The sequence below is a fragment of the Sapajus apella genome, unplaced genomic scaffold (genome assembly GCF_009761245.1).
Source record: "Sapajus apella isolate SASKATOON/1434 unplaced genomic scaffold, GSC_monkey_1.0 scaffold33, whole genome shotgun sequence".
NCBI classification, from domain to species: domain Eukaryota; kingdom Metazoa; phylum Chordata; class Mammalia; order Primates; family Cebidae; genus Sapajus; species Sapajus apella.
In genome coordinates, this window is record NW_022436973.1 from 5,934,731 (window position 1) to 5,954,711 (window position 19,981).

General features: G+C 50.3%; 1 pseudogene; it reads left to right on the forward strand.

The window, feature by feature from the left end:
- Positions 1-1,057: 1,057 nt before the first annotated feature.
- On the forward strand, positions 1,058-19,406 carry LOC116562599 (annotated as a pseudogene).
- Positions 19,407-19,981: the final 575 nt, after the last annotated feature.

A 19,981-nucleotide genomic window follows, 5' to 3' on the forward strand; every position in this document is an offset into this window, starting at 1 on the left:
TCTTTTTTTTTTTTTAATTGAGTCAGAATCTCGCTCTGTTGCCCAGGCTGGAGTGCAATGGCGTGATCTTGGCCCACTGCAACCTCTGCTTCCCAGGTTCAGGCAATTCTCCTGCCTCCGCTTCCTGAGTAGCTGGGATTACAGGCACCTGCCACCATGCCTGGCTAATTCTTGAATTTTTAGTAGAGACGGGGTTTCACCATGTTGACCAGGCTGGTCGCGAACTCCTGACCTCAGGTGATCCACCCACCTTGGCCTTCCAAAGTGCTAGGATTACAGGCGTGAGCCACCGCGCCCAGCCTACACAACCCTATCTCCAAATAAGATCACAGTCTGGAGTACAGGAGGTTAGGACTTGAACACGTGAATTGCGGGGGCGTGCAATTCAGCCCATTAATGGGGATCCTGTAAAGCAAGGCCCTGCCATGGGACCAGGCATGGCGTGTTATAGGTTGGGCAGCAAGGCTGGTGCGGCTGCACCAGGGAGCCAGGGGCAGAGAGCAGGAGGGTGGAGTGGGAAACGGAGGCGCTTCACATAGGGCCTTGTTGTTTATTCCAAGTACCGTGAGGGGCACAGCGGGTCTGAGAACTAACTTCCATTTCTTCAAGATCATCTGGCCACCGTGTGGAGAGTAACTGAGTGAGTCTGCATATGGAATCCTCTCCACCAGAGGGGCTGAGGAGGTCCAGCAAGAACACAGCGGGAGACACATGTCAGGACGGGTTCCAGACATGAGCTGGAGGAGCAGGAGGGCCACTGGGATTTCCGGAGCCAGCTGCTCTGGGGTCCAAGGAGGAGATCCATAGAGGGTCTGGCCATCTGCCTGCACCCCAAGTAGCGTGGCGGCTGAGCAGCACCGGCCATCGTTGCTAGCCAGGGGCTTTAGTGGCCTTGTTTGCAGCTCCAAGGCCCATGTCTAACCCAGAATGCCAGGCGGGGAAGGAGGACACAGTCCAGGAACCTGAGGGAATGGCAAGGAGAAGAGACCTGGGGCTGAGTCCTGGGCCTCACTAGACATGGGCACTGAATACAAAAAGAAGCCCACCAAGGAGACGGATGAAGGCCTGCAAGGGGGTCCTGGGGGAAAAGGAGAAGGAGCTCTGGGAAGCACGGGAGGAGGGCATTTCCAGCAGGTGGATGGGGTCACCCGTGGGCTGTGCATGGAGACATTGGGTGGGGGATGAGGATGCCATGAAGTCCCTGGGCTTGGCTGATTCGAAGTTTGGAGGACCTTTGTGGGAGCAGCTGGTGAGGAGATGGGCAGGGGTACAACTGCTTGGGCAACCAAGAAAGAAAAAGGAAGGAAAGAGAGAGGCAGGAAGGCAGGGTCCAGCGAGGACCGGTTTGGACTAAGCATGAGATGTGAGAGTTAGAGAGGAAGGGCCAGGACACTGAGCAATTAAAGATGCAGCAGTGAGCAGATGGGGCGTAGCAGGGGGATTACGGTGGACAGCCACGTGTGTCAGGTTGAACAGGAACCTAATTAAACTGCTGCCTCTCCTGGGTAACCTGATCCTTGTGTCCTTCTAGGGGCTTAGCACTTCCTCTCCAGGGGTGGTAACAGCCCCCACGGGCCCCAGTTTCATCTCACTTCCTGGCTGGGATCTTGTATTCCTCATCTCCTCTCACCCTCGGCTCTTGCAATGGCTAGTGAATCTGATAAGTGCAGAATATATTTTGTTTCGTATTTATTATCTTTATTTTATTTTATTTATTTATTTTTTTGAGACGAAGTCTCACTCTGTCACCCAAGCTGAAGTGCAGTGGTGTGACCTCGGCTCACTGCAATCTCTGTCTCCTGGGTTTAAGCTATTCTCCTACCTCAGCCTCCCAAGTAGCTGGGACTACAGGTGCATGCCACCGTGCCCGGCTAATGTTTTTTGTATTTTTAGTAGAGATGGGGTTTCATTATGTAGGCCAGACTGGTTTTGAACTCCTGAGCTCATCATCTGCCCGCCTAGACCTCCCAAAAAGCTGGGATTACAGGCGTGAGCCACCACGCCCGGCCGTATTATTTTATTATTGTTATTATTATTATCTAAGAGACAAGGCCTTGCTCTGTCACTCAGACTGCAGCACAGAGCTCACTGTGGCCTCAAACTCCTGCGCTCAAGCAATCCTTCTGCCTCAGCTTCTCAAGTAGCTGGGAATACAGGCGTACACTCTTTGTCAAGCTAATTAAAAATTTTTTTTTTAGAAACGGAGTCTCATTTTGTTGCCCAGGCTAGTCTCAAACTCCTGGCCTCGAGCAATTCTCCCACCTCAACATCTCATTATTTTGTATGAAAACACCTAGTATGCACACAATACAGTGCACAAATCTTAAGTGTGTGTCCCAGTGAATTTTTAATTATGCACACGTCCATGTAATCACCACTGAGATATAAAATAATTGCATCCCCTAGAGGTTTCCCTTGTACCCCTGTCTGTTAGTATCCAGCCCCATAGAAGTAATTACTATTCTGACTTCTGTGACCCAAGAGTGGTTCTGCTTATTCTTACACTTCAGATGAACGGAATCAATGTGTCCCCTCCTACCTGGCTTGTTGGAAATAGACACTCAGTGACTTGTTGGAAATAGATGCTCAGTGCCGCAAAGAAAAATTAGCACTGAGACAAAGGATCTTTCAGCAATGCCATTTTTACTTCCTGGGCTGCAGGAAGGGCACTCCCGGTAGTGAGAGTACAAAGAACAAAGGGAAAACACACAAATTTATCCCTTATGCATTTAGGCTTGTCCTTACTGCTGTGTTGATCTCCATTGGCTGGAACCAGACCTTACAATCTAAACTAAAACCCGGTTGGCTGAAAACTTAAAACTTTTCTAAACAGGTAAAAGCAGTGGAGAGCTGGGACATGCCTGTGAGCACGTCCAGCACAGATACCTTGGTCAAAGTACAAGGACATAGAATATACTACGTGCCTGTAAGCATGTTTAACAGCTACATAGGATAGGGCTTAACAAAGCGTTATTAGCACACTTATGATTTAACAAGAAAGGAAACTTTAAAAAGGAACTATTCTACTTCCCACATGGCTTCACGAAACATACGTCTATGAGATTCATCCAGGTTGCTCTATGTAAATGTAATTTGTTCTTTCTCATTGCTATGTAGTATTCTTTCTTATGAATATACCTCCAAGGGATTTATTTGTCCATGTGTTAGTGCTCTGAGAGGAAGGGCAGGGAACACTGAGCAATTAAGGATGCAGCAGTGAGCAGATGGAGCATAGTAGAGGGATTACTGCAGTCACATGTATTAGGTTGAACAGGACTTTGTTAAACCAGCTACCTCTCATGGGTAACCTAATCCCCATGTCCTTCCAGCACCTATCATTGACAGAAATTTGGGTTGTTTCCACCTTTTTGCTTTGACAGAGAAAGCTGCTGTGAGCATTCAGTGTGCATCTTTGAGTGGCCCATGCACGCCTTTCTGTGAGGTGCATTCCCAGGAGTGGAATTGCTGGGTCATGGGCTGGGCATCTGTTCAGCTTTCACAGATACTATCAAACAGTTTTCCCAGCGATCTGACCAATTTTCACTCAGCAGAGAGGACTTATTTATTTATTTATTTAGCGACAGGGTCTCACTCGGTCTCCAAGGTTGGTGTGTGGGGGTGTGATCATGGCTCACTGCAGCCTGGGCCTCCAGGGCTCAGGTGCTCCTCCCACTGCAGCCTCCCAAGCTGTCAGGACTACAAGTGTGCACCACCATGCCCAGCTAATTTTTGTACTTCTTTTTTTTTTTTTTTGTAGAAACAGGATATCACTATGTTGCCCAGGCTTGTCTCAAACTCATGGCCTCAAGTAATCCTCCCCTCTGGGCTTCACAAAGTGCTGGGATTGCAGGCATGAGGCACTATGCCTGGCCAGAAAAGGGCTTTTTTTAAAAGTCGGGTTCATTGAGATATCACTTGCATAGAATGACATTCACTCTTCTCAGTGGACGTTTTAACAAATATATATCCTTGCATAACTCCCACCACAATTAAGATATAAAACATTTCCAACAGCTTCAAAATTCCCTCATGCCCTACCAGCCCCTGGCAACCACTGATCTGTCCCCCATCCCTCCACTTAGCCTTTTCCAGAATGTCATAAATGGAGCCATACAGTATGGAGCCTTTTGGGTCTGGCTTCTTTCACTTATCATAATGCATTTGAGATGTTGTGTGATTCAATATTTGCTCCTCCTTCTTTCTTTTCTTTTTCTCTTTTTGGGATGAAGTCTTGCTCAGTCACCAGGCTGGAGTGCAGTGGCATGATCTCGGGTTCACTGCAACCTCCACCTCCCGGGTTCAAGCGATTCTCCTGCCTCAGCCTTCCAAGTAGCTGGGACTACAGGCATGAGCCACCACATCCAGCTAATTTTTTTGTAACTTTAGTAGAGATGGGGTTTCACCATGTTGGTCAGGGTGGTCTCAATCTTCTGACCTCATGATCCGCCCACCTCGGTCTCCCAAAGTGCTGGGATTACAGGCGTGAGCCACCGTGCCCGACCCATTCCTCCTTATTTCTGAGAACCGTTCTATTATACAGCTGTACCACAGTTCATTTGTTTTTTTGTTTGTTTGTTTGTTTGTTTTAATGCCTTTGCAAGTTTAGAGATATTTGGGTTGTTTCACATATGGGGCAATTATGGATAAAATTACAATAAACGTCTATGAGAGGTGTTTGAGTGGACAAGAGTTGTCATTTCTAGGGGAAACACCCAAGAGTGGGATTCCTGTGTCCTATGATAAAACGTATGTTCAACTTGATAAGAAACTGCCCTGCACCATTTTGGCATTTCCACCAGCAACATACAAGAGTTCCAGTCACTCGTCATCCTTGCTGGCCCGTCATACATTGTTAGGTTTTGTAGTTTAGTCTGGTTTTTTAATTTTAGCCATTCCGAGTGGGTATGTAGGGATTCAAATCTTTTTCTCATGTTTTTGTTGAGTTGGCTGGGAGGGTTTCAAGTGGAGGAGCAGCATGATCAGATGTGTAGCTGAGGGCGGGCTGGAGGGAAACGTAGACCAGGGTGGACAAGCCTGTCCTCTGGGGTCTGGGAGGAGCTTGTTGCATTCAACTGGATGGCAAGGCCCACTCCCCAGAGGATGGCCCTGAGGGTGCAGGGTCTGAGAGTCTGAATGAGGGCATTAGGGAAGAGCTGGTAACTCCTCCGCTGTCGTGTTCACCGCTGACTTGGGTTGGAGTCCACAGAAGCAGACCCTGGAACAAGAATTTAGGAGCAAGCGATTTATTCTGGAAGCGGTCTCAAGACAAACTGGACAGGGAAGGGGAAAGCAGTACAGGAAAGGGAGACAAGGTCCGCCCAGGCTGTGACCTCAGACCGGGTCCCACAGGGGGCTCCCTCACCCTCACCCTACACGGGAGCACCACCGGGTAACTCACACCCCCGAGCTGTCCCTCCCGGAGGAAAGGAGGCTGGGCTTTCAGGCTCTTGCACCAAGCAGGCATTGGCTACAGGACTTGGGGTGCATTGTGGGATTGGGAAGGGAAACATAAATACTTATGTACTTCCAGTGCTCGAGACCTGTGGGAAAAGAAGCTCCTGGAACCTTAGTCCAAAAAATAACTGCAAGTGCTAGTTGTGGGAAACTGACATAGCAAAGATAGCATTCAGGGGCATAAAAGCACTGGCTAAGCAGGGCCTGAAGGGACCCAGCAGGGCCGCCACACAACCCCCCACAAACACAGCATCGTAGCACCTAGAACAGGGGCTGCTGCCTGATAGGCGCCCAGTAAATGCTTGTTGATGAAATCACTGGATGAATGAATCCCTGAATGCATGACAGATGCCAGGAAGATGGGACACTCAGGAAGGAGGCCTGGTTCAGAGGAAAGACAGAGTTTGAATCTATTTGTGCTCAAAAGTATTTCTTAATTCTAGCAAGGAGGCTAAGATTTTTCAAAACCATCAAGTGCTGGCTTCTTCGTATTTAACACTTATTCACTTAGTTTATCTCTTTTATTTTGCATTTATCATAAACATCAAAAATGAAGTTTGGTGGCCAGGCACAGTGGCCCACAACTGTAATAACCCCAACACTTTGGGAGGCTGAGGAGGGCGGATCACTAGGTCAAAAGACCAGCCTGGCCAACATAGTGAAACCCTGTCTCTACTAAAAACACAAAAAAGTTAGCCAGGTGTGGTGGCACACACCTATAATCCCAGCTACTTGGGAGGCTGAGGCAGGAGAATCACTTTAACCCAGGAGGCAGAGGTTGCAGTGAGTGGAGATTGCGCCACTGAGAGCAAGACTCTGTCTCAAGAAAAAATAGAGTTGGTTTGCGGCCTGATGACTTTGAGGTGGTGACATGTCACCGGCTATGTTAGTCAAGGATCCAGCACAAGGGAGAGTGTAAGGAGGCCAGAGTGGCAGTCAGAGAGATGATGGTCCTGGAAGAGGGAGCCCAGAGACGAGAGAAGAGGAGGAAGGAGGCAGGTGGTGGCTCACACCTGTAATCCCAACACTCTGGGAGGGTGAGGCTGGAGGAGCTTGAGCCCAGGAGCTTACGGCTGTAGAGAGCTGTGATCGCACCACTGCAGTCCAGCCTGAGTGACAGACAAGACCCTGTCTCTCAAAAAGAAAAAAGTAAAAGAGGAGGAAAAAGAAAGTCTTAAAGGCTTAGTGAGCCAGGGAAGAGGAGCTACGAAGGGTGAGGAGGGAACAAAGTGGCTGGAGAGTGGGCAAGAAAACCAAGAAAGAAGTGGATGCTGGGGAAACCCAGGGGTCACATGTTTGAGGAAGAAGAGGTGGTTGATAGTCTCAGATGCTGCCAAGCTACCACCACCTGTGAGCCCACATGGAACACCCTGATGACATTGGCCAGGGAGGTTTCAATTGCCCAGAGGGCCTGGAGCAGCCCAGAAGGGGCAGCCAGGCCTGAGAAGGAGGGGGGCTGTTGGCAGAGGGGTGGAGGAAAAGGACAGGGTATATTAAGGAGGAAGATGCCTGGGCGTGGTGGCTCCTGCCTGTAATCCCAGCACTTTGTGAGGCCGAGGCTGGCGGATCACAAGGTCAAGAGATCAAGACTACCCTGGCCAAAATGATAAAATCGTGTCTCTGCTAAAAATGCAAAAATTAGCTGGGCATGGTGGCGCATGCCTGTAGTCCCAGCTACTCAGGAGGCTGGGGCAGGAGAATTGCTTGAACCCGGGAGGAGGAGGTTGCAGTGAGTCCGAGATCACGCCACTGCACTCCAGCCTGGAGACAGAGCGAGACTCCATCTCAAACAAAAAGAAAAAGGAAGAAACCGGCAGGGAGGCACCATGTTGATGAGATCCAGGCCTGGTGGAAGCTTAGATCTAATCAGTCCCTCAGTGTTGGACTGAGCTGCCGAGGTGAACTCATTAAGCCCTCGTGGGTAACTATCCCTGTGTCCTGGGTGAACTTTGTGGGATCCCAAATCCTTCCGGGGTGGGGGGTGGTGTTACATTATGTCTGGAGCCCCCAGCAGTTGTCCCACTTGACTGTGGTTGGTGTTGAAAGCCCCCAAGAGGGCAGGTGGGCAGGTGAGCCATGGGAGCCTCATGGCATCCCGGAAGAACAACATGGGGGTAGCAAGGATTGTGATGAGAAGGGGACACGCGGGGAGGGTGCCCAGGAAGGAGGGGGACTTTGATGAAGGCAGAGGCATGGATGGGAGCTTTTGAGAATTTTATGGATAGAGAGAAAAGAGCCAGCAGAGAGGGAGACGTTGGAGGAAGGAAAAGACAGCTGTAAGGCCAGGAGGAGACAGGCGAGAGACAGCTGGCCTTGGACACGAAAGGTGCAGGCAGATTGCTGCAGAGGCATGGGGGGGCAGTGGCAGGGGCAGGGGCCTCCACAAAGGCCTCTGTTTTCTCCACTGAGCAGGAGCTGGGTTGTCTGTGGGGCCCAGGGTAACAAGGCGGGGTGGGGGCCCGGGCCGAATAACGGCTATGGGAATGGAAAGGAGTTTGGGGACCAGTCGAGGGGCTGCTGAGCTGTGCTTAAGACCCAGCCGAGGTCGGAGAAAATCAGTCTGTGCTGGCGCCAGTCGGCGTGGTGATGTGATTTGTGCCTGTGGCACTCAGCAGCCCAGGGGTGAAATGGAGAAAACAGGCAGTTTGCTTAGCTCCTGCTCATCCAGCATCTCATTTAATCTGCCTGGCAACCCCCACTGCCTCCAATTTACGGATGAGGAAACTGAGGCCCAGGGAGAGGAGACCACATGCCTGGAGTGTTGCAACAAGTGTGTGGGCACACAGGACCCTGTCCAGGACCGTGGACCCCCTGCTTGGGGCAGCCCCCATGGTCTTGAGACCTGCTGCTGGCACACACTGTGAAGAGCGTGATGGCAGCCTCTGTCCTCACCATCGAAACACACGGGGAGCCTGTTCCCTTGTGTGCTTAGAACTGTGCTCAGCTTAGCTTCACCTGCTCCCTAAAACCTGTCAGGGAGGGACCAGGAGGAAGCTGTGGGTCAGAGGTGACACGTGACTGATCCAGGGTCGCACAGCATTAAGATATCAATTCTCCCCAAATCGATCCATAGATTCAATGCAATGGCAATCAAAATCCTCCCAGACTTTTTGTAGAAATTAACAAACTGATTGTAAAACTGATATAGAAATGCAAAGGGCCAGCCGGGCAGAGTGGTTCACACTTGTAATCCCAGCACTTTGGGAGGCCAAGGCAGGCGGATCACCTGAGATCAGTTCAAGACCAGCCTGACCAACATGGCGAAACCCTGTCTCTAATAAAAATACAAAATTAGCCAGGCATGATGGCGGGCACCTGTAATCCCAGCTACTCCGGAGGCTGAGGCAGGAGAGTTGCTTGAACCCAGGAGGTGGACGTTGCAGTGAGCCAAGATCACGCCACTGCACTCCAGCCTGGGCAACAAGAGTGAGACTGGGTCTCAAAAAAAAAAAAAAAAAAAGAAAGAAAGAAAGAAAGAAAAGAAATGCAAAGGACCTAGAATAGCCAAAACAATCTTGACAAGGAAGAACACATTAGGAGGTCTTGTGCTACTTAACTTCAGGACTTACTATAAACCAACAGTAATCAAGATAAAGTGGTATTGCTTGTGGTTAAATTGAACCTAACAGACAGTCCAGATGTAGAACCACATATACACAGTCAATTAATTGATTTTTGACAAGGGTGCCAAGGCAATTCAACAAGGAAAGGATAATTTTCCCCAAATGCTTTTGGAACAATTGGAAAACCACACGGAAAAAAAAAATGAGGCTTAACTCTTATCTTACATCATACCCAGAATTTATAAAGAAGCTTCTGGCCAGGTACAGTGGCTCATGCCTGTAATCCCAGCACTCTGAGAGGCCAAAGGGGGTGGATTGCTTGAGCCCAGGAGTTCGAGACCAGCCTGGCAACATGGCGAAACCCATCTCTACAAAAATTAGCCAGGTGTGGTGGCACACACCTATAGTCCCGGCTACTCAGTTGGCTGCACCTGAGCCGACTGCAGAGGTTGAGGCCAAGGACCACCTTGACCAGGGAGGTGGAGGCCAAGAGCATGCCACTCCACTCCAGCCTTGGAAACAGAGAGAGACTCTGTCTCAAAAACAAAACAAAAAAAGAAAGCGTACAATTTTTTTTTTTTTTTTTTTTTTTGAGACGGAGTTTCGCTCTTGTTACCCAGGCTGGAGTGCAATGGCGCGATCTCGGCTCACCGCAACCTCCGCCTCCTGGGTTCAGGCAATTCTCCTGCCTCAACCTCCTCAGTAGCTGGGATTACAGGCACGCGCCACCATGCCCAGCTAATGTTTTTGTATTTTTAGTAGAGACGGGGTTTCACCATGTTGACCAGGATGGTCTCGATCTCATGACCTCGTGATCCACCCGCCTCGGCCTCCCAAAGTGCTGGGATTACAAATTTTTTTTTTTTTAAATAAGCAAAGATCTGAACAGGCCTTTCACCAAAAAACATATATGAATGGCAGATAAGCACATGAAAAGATTCTCAACATTGTTCATTATTCAGAAAATGCAAATCAAAGCCACAATGAGATACTACTTGCACACTCACCAGAATGGTGCAAATAAAAGACTGACAATATCACATTTTAGCAAGAATGTGGAGCAGCTGAAACTCTCCTGCATGGCTGGTGGGAGGGGTACAGTCACTTTGGAAAACACTTTGGCAATTTCTTATAAAGTTAAATATGCACCAACCATTCAACCCAGCAATTCCTTTTTCATATACTTACCTAAGAGAAATGAAAACATATGTCCACGCAAAGAGCAGCCCTCAAATATCATAGCAGCTTTATTCATATAGCACAAAACTAGGGGGAAAAAATACATGTTTGGCTGGGCATGGTGGCTGACACCTGTAATCCCAGCACTTTGGGAGGCCAAGGTGGGTGAATCACCCGAGGTCAGGAGTTTGAGACCAGCCTGGCCAACACGGTAAAATCCCATCTCTACTAAAAATACGAAAATTAGCCAGGTGCGGTGGTGGGCACCTGTAGTGCCAGCAACTTAGGAGGCTGAGGCAGGAGAATCGCTTGAACCTGGGAGGCAGAGGCTGCAGTGAGCCGTGGTCACACCACAGCACTTCAGCCTGGGTGACAGAGTGAGACTTCATCTCAAAAAAGTAAAAATAAACTGGGAAAAAAAAGTTTGTCAACATGCAAAAAAGTAAATAAATACGTATGTAGTTATACAATGAAATACTACTCAGGAACAAAAGGAGCAAACTACTAATACATGGATTAATCTCAAAAACATTATGCTGAACAAAATAAGCCAGAAGCAAAAAGGTACATCCAGCATGATTTCACATATGTGCAACTCAGGAAAATGTAAATCTAATCTATATTGATGGAAAGCAGCTTATTGGTTGCCTGAGGCAAGGCGTCGTGAGAGATTGACTTCAAAGAGGCACGGAGGGAAGTTTCTGGGGACAGGAGAGTTCAATATCTTGATTGTAGTGGTGGTTATATTGGTGTATGCATTTGTCAAAACTCATCAAAATTTACAGTTAAAATGGATGCATTTCACTGTATGTAAATTATACTTCAATAATTTAAAAATATTATGAAAATCATTATCATGAGAAAAACTAAAACTCTGATTCACACAGGTTAGGAACTATCCCATGAGTAAAGGCTACTGTAGACCCACCCTAAAAGAGCTTAAAAATAAGCCTCAAAATGATCGAAGTAATTAGCAAGTAATTTAACTGCATGCCACTCTTTAACAGAAGACAAGGCAATTTCAGACCATCAATAGTGTAACATTTACAATGTCCAGCATCCAATCAAAAATTCCTAGACAGGCCAAGAAACAGAAAAATGTAGCTCATAACTAGGAGAAAAATCAGTAAATAGAAACATATCCCAAAATAACAGAGATCTCAAAATAACAATGAAACAAGTAAGCAAGAATGTTAAAGGGCTTTTCTATCTATATATTTAACAGAAATAGGCAATCTTTCTTCTAAGCAGAGGCAACCCCAAACCAGGGCTCATGGCTTGGAGAATGGAAGAAGGTCTGGACTTTGGCCACCACTGACATCCTCTGCCGAGTGTCCTCAAGCCATGAACTACCATGGGTGACAGTCCTGTTGTCTGTCTGCTCAAAGAACACCAAGGAAGCCCATGTGGCTGGAGCAATGTGAGCAAGGTGGAAAGGAGTGGGAGATGAAAGGAGAGAGGTAGCAGGAAATAGACTGGTAGGTACGGCCTGTGGGCCATGGTGAGAATATCAGCTTTTACTGTGAGTGACATGGAAGCCATGGTAGGGTTTGAGCAAAGGTGATTCATGATTCTTCCAGAGGTTAATGGAGGATGAAAAGGCGGCAACAGTGAAGGATGGACAACTAAGGAGGAAGACTCTACATGTCCAGGCTCAAGATGCTGGGGCCTGGCCCAGAGAGAGGGGCTGAAGGGGCTGGGGTTAGAAGGATCTCAGACTGGTCGCTTGGAAAGAGACTTGGCAGGAAGTGGGACAGATGAGCCATGGGCAGCAGGAGGGGTCAGAGATGGCCCAGTCTCCCACTGCAGCCCGAGGCAGGCCACAGGGCTCAGTACTAATGAGAACCGGTAGAGAAACACATCTCAGGGTGTGAAGATGATGCTGTGGGTTGGATTCTCCTATGGAGGAATCCAGTGTCTTGAGAAGAAGAGAGAAAGGTGGGGCATCTTGGCTGCAGGAGCAGTTGGGGAGACATCAGCACAGTGGACAGGGGATGAGCTCATCCAGGGAGTGTGTGAGGAGTGAGAGAAAGAGAAGGAAAGGAAGAGAGACCAGACAGACAGACCCTGCCCCAGAGTTAACTGAGCATGCTACAGATAGCTGGATGACAGGCAGGCAGATGGAATGTCCATGATAGTAACAGAGAGGGTGGAAGCTAACCCTGACCATGCCTCCAAAAGAGATGACTCACTTACACGTACACACGTGTACACATACACAGCAGGAATGACGCACGGACAGAGAAAATTCCGTAAGTTTCCTCTGGAGAGCAGAAGGAAGTGCAACTGAGGAGGATGAAGACAGGAGTCGGGGAAGGGGTCTCAGAGAGACAGGCATACAGACAGGCAGAGACACAGAGGCAGTACATGGTGGGGGCACACACGCTGACTCACATATGGGAGCTGTCCCAGGTTCCAGCTCCTGGAAGATGCTCAGTGTCCAAAGTGGGTGGATGAGTGGATGGGAGAGCAAATGGATGCACAAGGTTGAGAAGTCACCAAGCAAATGAGAATCAGAATGGGAAAAAGCTCCAAGTAAAGAGGAACCCACACATATGACCCAGGGTGAGGCACACAGATACAACTGTGACACAATATGAGGACCAAATCTAGAAGGAATATGGAATAATAAGAGAGAATGGGAAGAGGAAGGAGAGAGATTCAGAGAGGCAAATGTATGCACACGCAGACAGACAGACAGGCAGGCATGCGGCAGCTTGATGACACACTGGGGACCCTAGAGTGAGACATGGAAAAGAGCCTTGCGCAGAGCTGCTACCACCTCACCAAATGCTCATTGGCAGAAGGAGGCCAGCTCAACCATGGTGCATTGATAAAAGAGCAAGATGCATCTGAGCTCTGACATGGAAGGAGAGCTAAGACACATTGCTGAATGAGGAAGTCCACTGCCAAATCACATGCACAGTGTGTAGCATTTATGTTCCAGTAACAATAACCAAACCAACAATAATAGAACAGGTTTTCTCTTCTTTTCTTCCTTTGTTCCTTCCTTCCTTTTTCCTTCCTTTCAATCATCTAGCTAGCTAGCTACCAGTATAATTCACATCAATCTAATAACTGAGGATCCACGTGGGAAACTAAGTAGAAATTTGGATTTGGGATGAGATTTCAAAGGAAACTTTAGTTCTTCCTTCTTGAAATTTTAAGGTTTTTTTTTTTTTTTAGTTGAAGGTACTCCAGCTGCAGACATTCCTCAGCCCCTCCCCTGTGCTGAGACTCAGAGATAACTCAGATGCAGCCTCTCAAGATGCCCATGGCCTGGCGGGAAAGGTCCCCCTAAGCACACACATGTGCCTGGCTGTTCCCAGGGGCATGATTCTGAGACGCTGTAGGGGCTCTCAGGGGAGAGGCCCTAGGGCTTCATCAGGAAGGGTGAAATGCCTGAGCCAAGAAAAGCCTCACTGTGTGCCAGGTAGACCAGGTGAGAGGCATTCCTGCTAAGGGCAGCTTGATCAAAGGCCAGGAGGTGGGAAGAGACTGAGTCTTTCTACACTGTAAGAGGTTCCTTGTGTCTGGGGACAGGGCAGAAGGAGAAGTCACCAAGAGTGTGAGGGTTTGGCCTGACCCAGACCCTTGAAGCAGGACCAATTAGCTTTAAGTTTATCAGGAGGGTTGGGGAAGTGGGGAGCTGGCTCAGTGGGGTTAGGCCAGCAAAGGGTGAGCTGCCAGGTGGGAGATTTCAAAAGGTGGCTTGGGTGGCCTCCCCAAGTGTAGATAGGAAGGGGCAACGCTGGAGATGGGACACCCGGGAGGCCCTGGGAGCTGGCACCCAGACAGGATGGTGGTGGTGTACTGGAGGCACAGCCCTATGGTGGGACTGGATGTGGCCAGGAGGAATCAAGAGAGTGCCTGAGATTTGGTCTACCTGTGTTGAGGATGGGGAGCTGGGCCGGTGAGGAGGGTGGAGAAAAGAAGAGCAGTGTGGGAGGGCAGGGAAGTGCCTAGTCCTGTGCTCAGGTACATGGATATGCAAGTCCCAGTTTAGGAGACAGCTGTATGCCCAAGAAGGACAATGGGTGGCCAGAGATGTCCTGGGCATGAAGGAAGCTGCCCTTGGAGAACTGGCAGGGCAGGAAGGGGTGGAGGACGGAGCCCTGGGAAGCATAAGTACTGGGAGGTGGACGGAGGAGGAGGCTGTGGAGGAGAAACTGCCCAAGGAGTGGGAGAAAAGCCAGGAGCACCCAGTGTCCTAAGGGAGGAGAGAGTGGCCTCCGAACAAGGATGGGCAAGCCAGTCAGGGCCCCAATGGGCCAGGAGAAATGAGGAGGCAAAAGGGGCCATGGGCTTTGGCAAGAAGGAGGTCTCTTCCCATGAGTGGTAACTGGTCCTCCCTCCCCTGGACTCCTTAGACAGCCTGCGGTTTTGGAGCCCTTGTCTTCCACAGAGCACTCAGATGCTCAATGTATGTCAGGTGGTGGGATGGATGGATGGATGAGGGAGTAGGTGGATGGACGGCTGGGTGGGTGGATATATGTATAGATGAGTGGTTGGACTGGATGGTATGTATAGATGGGTGGATGGATGGATGGATGGATGAGGGATTAGGTGGATGGATGGCTGGGTGGGTGGGTGGACATGTTTATAGATGGGTAGTTGGATTGGATTGTATGTATAGATGGGTGAATGGATGGATGGATGGATGGGTGGATGGAAGTCTGAATGAATGAATAGATGGATGGATGAATGGGAGGATGGATGGATGGTAGATAGGTGGATGGATGGATGGATGGATGGGTGGATGGGTGGGTGGGTGGATTGATGGATGGATGGATGAATGGTTGTATGAGTGACTGCATGGATGGGTGGGTAAATGTATGGGTCAATGGGTGGATGGATGGATGGATGGATGGATGGATGGATGGATGGATGTGGAGATGGATGGGTTAATGGATGGATGGATGGATGAGTTGATGCATGTATGGATGGGTGGATGGGTGGGTGGGTGGATGGGTGGATGGATGATGGAGGGATGGATGAATGGCTGGACAAACAAAGACAATTATCCCCTCATCTCCACATGATGCCACATCAGGGACTGAGAGGGCAAGGGCCTTTAGCAGCCCCTAGGAGAGAGAGTTGGCAGGGAGGGGGAACAGATGGGCTGTGAGTGGCTAAACAGGAGTAGTCAGAAACGACACAGGGCGCCTGGCTGCAGCACCACACCGAGGAAGCCACTGACAGTCTGTGTTAATACGAATAGGAAAGCGTCCAGGTTGGAGTGTAGGCATGATTAGATGAGTCTGAGGTACCTCTGAGGGGCCCAGTCAGCACTGGCTCCAAATCTGTGGCACGCAAGACAGAATAGGGGTGGCATGGTTTTCAGGTGCAGGAAGAGATTGGGGTGACCCTACAGAGGCCTCTATGCCCAAGGTGCATAGAGGGCACCTCTTGTGCAGAGGGCAGGTGCAGCACAAGAGGAGGGAAAGAAGAGAAGGACAGGAGAAGAGGACAGATGGACAAACCTCGGCCCAGAGCTCACCAGGCATTCCGTGGACAGATGGAGTTCGTGAGAGTGACAGAGAGGGTGGGACCCCGCCCTGACCATGCCTTAGAGAGAAGTGACTCACACACATGCACACACATGTGCACCTGTGCACACACACAAACAGTCAAACTCTCCAAGCCCCAAAAAGAAACAGGGAGCTGACAGAGAAAGTAGCAGGCACGCGCGCGCGCGAGCACACACACACACACACACACACACACACACACAGAGCAGGAATGACGCACAAACTTGAAGCAAAATCCAATAAGGCTCCTCTGGAGAGCGGGAGGGAGTGAGGCTGAGCGAGATGCAGGCAGAGGCAGAGTTGGCGGGGCACATCAGTAATAAAGTTAAAAAATGAAATGAAGAGGGGGCGGCGGGACCCTCGGGGAGCAGAGAGGCAGGCAGATGCAGAGATGCGTGCACACAGAAGAGGAGGGAGGAAGGGGGAGGACAAAGGCTGACAAAGGGCCTAAAGAAAGGGCGGCACAGTGGGACCCACACCTCCACACAGAAGCAGCCACAAATCGTGACTCTCAGGGCAAGGACCAAATATGGAGAGAAGGAGAAGACACGAGGGAGAGAGGATGAGGAAGGATGAAGGCAGGAAGGAGAAAGGCTCCCAGAGACCTGGAGAGGCAGCATGTTCAATGGACAGACAGAAAGGAACTCACATACTGTAGACGAATTCTGAAGAATCCCCTCCTCAAAACCCAGAAGAGGGCAAGGCAGAAGGGGAAGTCCAGACAGATAAGGTCGAAAAAGAGAAAGCAACCATGTCCATCCACAGGAAAACTGGTCATCCACAGTGTGTATCCCCAAAGGCCCAGATCTGTGAAAGAGGGTACATTCCGGGGTGTGTTGGCACACTAGCCCTCTGGGGAGAGCATTCCCCATGGGTTGCCTGTGCCCGCTTCTGTGGTGTAAATACCACCACCATGGCCGGTTTCAGGCTACCATGGTGCCATCACGGAGCAGGACTGGGAAGTGGGGCCCACCTCAGCTATTTCGCACCAGTGACAGTGCACCCACATGTCCACAGAAAGAACTCCAAGACTCATCACTGGGCAGACAAAGCTACAGGCAAAACTTGCACAGTATTTACATTTTAAAACAATACCCCCCCCACCACCAAAGGCAGCTCTATTTTATTTAGATGAGACGACACATATAGGCTGAGTGGACAGGGACACACAGAACTGGCCACAGAGGTTCACCTTTCTGGGGGAGCTGGAGGCGGGATGGGGGAGGGAGGGAAAAGGGACTTCAGCCTTTTGTCATTCTTTCATTTTGTGAAAGCACAAAACATTTTTAAATTATATGCAAAGATAATTTCTTCATGTACACACACAATTAAAAACTAATTTATTAATTAGGAGAGGAAGAAAACGGAAGGAAAACAGGGAGGACGAGAGTGAGGAGGAGGGGGCACTCGGTCCATCCATTCTTAGCCTGCCCACCTCTCCGTCCTCCCCACAGGCACAGCCGTTCTGCAGAGATAAATCAGAGGCAGGCCCAGCCCTCAAGGTGCTGACAGCCTGAGGGTGGGGAACTATGCCCAAACACACATATATCTGGGCACTCTGGACACAGGATCCTCACCCAATAGGTCAGTTGCCCCCAGGAAGAGCTTGGAAAGGACTTCTTTGAGGAGGACGTGGGGCTTCCCAGGGCCTGCCATGACCCTGCTCAGCAAGGTGCAGGGTGAGAGGGGAGATGCTGAGCGGGATCAGCATGAGGGCTGTCACACAGGCTCTAGGAGAGGCCACCTGCGGGGGCAGAGCACAGGGAGGGAGAGGATGGGGCCCTGGGGACATGGACACAGAGGGCTGATGGAAGCCGAGGAAGCTGCAGAGGCAACAGAGGAGGGGTGGCCTGAGAGGTAGTATCAAGGAAAGAAAGAGGGTAAGAAGCCAGGAGAGACCCCCAGCATCAGAGGCCCTCAGTGGAGAGAAAATGGGCCTTGGGGTTTGGAGGCCTCATCCCTCCTCGCTGGCAGGCACAGAGCAGCTGCAGGGGTGAGCAGGATGGGAGGGAGGGCATGGCCACAGCCAGGGATGAGAGTTCCACCCAGCTGGTCTGGGATGGAAGAGGGCATAGGAGGGAGAATGGAACGGGTCAAGGGAAGGACTCCTGGGTGAGCAGACCCACCTGCTAGACAGCCCAGGGGAGGGCGGAGGGGAGGGGACAGCTGTTGCCAGGGCAATGGCACTGACTGGGAGCACAGAGAGGATCAGAGGAGAAGATGGGAGATGGACCTTAGAGGGGGAAGCGGCCCTGGGCTGGAAGTGGGAGGCAGGCAGAGGGCATGGGGCCTGCCTCTGTTTTCAGTCCTGGATTTGGGAAAATGGGGGAGGAGGCCAACTGTGACCTGCTGTTGTGCAGAGAAGCCCACCAGAGAGCAGGTGTGCCTGGCTGAGTATGACTCCATTTAACATCAAAACCAACACCAGCACCACCCACAGGGCTTGCCCTTCTTCATGAGAAAGGAACATCTGCAGAGAGTGGAATGATTCTCCCAAACCAGTGCTGTGATTACTTCTGGGAAGCAGTATTTGTACCCTGGACTCGATGGGATGGGAAGTGGACAAGAACACCAGTCTTATGTACGATGCTTTGATTTTTACTTTTCACAAAGACAGTGGGTCCATGAATTACTTGTGTAATTAAAAATTAATTTTTTAGCCAAGTCCCGTGGCGCATGCCCCTGTGGTCCCAGCACTTTGGGAGGCTGAGGCAGGAGGATCTCTTGAGTGCCAGGAGTTTAAGCCCAGCCTAGATAACATGGCATGACCTCGTCTCTACAAAAAAGTGTTTAAAACTTCGCTGGGCGTACTGTCTCCTCCCACCGCCCAAGGTGCCGAAAGGAAAGAAAGCCGAGGGGATGAAGGTGGCTCCGGCCCCTGCTGTCGTGAGGAAGCAGGAGGCCAAGAAAGTGATAAATCCCCTGTTTGAGAAAGGCCTAAGCATTTTGGCATTGGACAGGACCTCCAGCCCAAAAGAGGCCTCGCCTGCTTTGTGAAATGGCCGTGCTATATCAGGTTGCCGCGGCAGAGAGCCATCCTCTGTAAACGACTGAAGTGCCTCCTGCGATGAACCAGTTCACCCAGGCCCTGGACTGCCAACAGCTGCTCAGCTGCTTACGCTGGCCCACAAGTACAGTCCAGAGACAAAGCAAGAGAAGCAGCCGAGGCTGTTGGCCCGGGCCGAGAAAAAATCTGCCAGCAAAGGGGACATCCCCACTAAGAGACCACCTGTCCTTCGAGCAGGAGTTAACACCGTCCCCACCTTGGTGGAGAACAAGAAAGCTCAGCTGGTGGTGACTGCACACGACGTGGGTCCCTTCGAGCTGGCTGTCTTCCTGCCTGTCCTGTGTCGTAACATGGGGTCCCTTACTGCATTATCAAGGGGAAGGCAAGACTGGGACGTGTAGTCCACAGGGAGCCCTGCACCACTGTCGCCTTCACACAGGTTAACTTGGAAGACAAAGGTGCCTTGGCTAAGCTGGTGGAAGCTGTCAGGACCAACTACACAACAGATACGTGATCCGCCGTCACTGGGAAGGCAACGTCCTGGGTCCCAAGTCTATGGCTCGCATTGCCAAGCTCGAAAAGACAAAGGTTAAAGAACTGGCCACTAAATGGGGTTAGATAGGTACTGTCGAGTTTTCTGTACATAAAAATAATTAAAATAATACAAATTTTCCTTCAAAATAATTTAGCTGGTGGTGGTGGCACACATCTGTAGTCTCAGGCACTCAGGAGGCTGAAGTGGGAGGATTGCTAGAGCCTCGGCATTAGAGGCTGCAGTGAGCTATGACCGTGCCACTGCGCTCCAGCCTGGGCAATACAGCAAGACCCTGTCTCAAAAGAAAATTCATGTTACAAAGGGTAAGAGGACAGGCGGCAAAGGAGGAAGAGAAGAGACCACTAGAAAGACATTTGTCCATCCTCCTCTCCAGCCTCGGACCCACAAGGAAACCAGATGCAGGTCCTCTTCCCAGGAAGCTCCATGTCTGAGTGGAGAGAAAGGTGCCCTGATACCCATGCCCAGGGACTCCTGGAGGACAGGAGTCAGCCAGCAAAGGACTCTGTGGGGAGGACCCAGGGCCCCATTCTGCTCATTGCACCTGCCAGTTGACACTGTCCTCCCGCCCAGTTTCCTCACTCTTATCTGGTCTAGATCAAGCAGACCCTCTCTCTCTCTCTCTCTGTTGTTGAACTTGCAAAGCCTCAGCTCTTCAATTGCACAGACTTCACTTCTCCATGTACTCTTAGCC